The sequence below is a fragment of the Myotis davidii genome, unplaced genomic scaffold (assembly GCF_000327345.1).
Source record: "Myotis davidii unplaced genomic scaffold, ASM32734v1 scaffold50, whole genome shotgun sequence".
Classification (NCBI taxonomy): domain Eukaryota; kingdom Metazoa; phylum Chordata; class Mammalia; order Chiroptera; family Vespertilionidae; genus Myotis; species Myotis davidii.
In genome coordinates, this window is record NW_006282004.1 from 306,368 (window position 1) to 306,841 (window position 474).

Below are 474 nucleotides of genomic sequence, written 5' to 3' on the forward strand. Positions count from 1 at the left end.
ATATATATATATATTAGGAGGGCTCATACAATCAGTTATAAAATATCGTTTCAGTCTTGACAAAATGAAAACAAGGTTCTGAAGTCATGAGATATAAGACATGAAACAAAAACATAGTTAAGGAAGGAAACACAAAATGGTCCCAAGTAAGATGCGGACATATCTAAGGGGAATTATGAAACTGATAAAGTGAGTTCAAACTACAGGTCCAGGACATCAGGACATTTCAATGTTGATGTGATAAAGCTGGATATTTCCTTATGAAGAATGCAGACCAAGGGAGGTGATTACCAAGAAGAAAGTAGCTGTGACCTGGCACTGGTCTTTGGTTTAGATCAGAAGAGGTCAAGACCAGGATCAGGAGATCCTTGGGGAAGCTATTGGCCACTTCATGAATATAGAAACAAAATACCTACATTAAATGATGTTATAATAAGGACAAATTAATGTTTTGAATAAATATAAGAAGTTGTA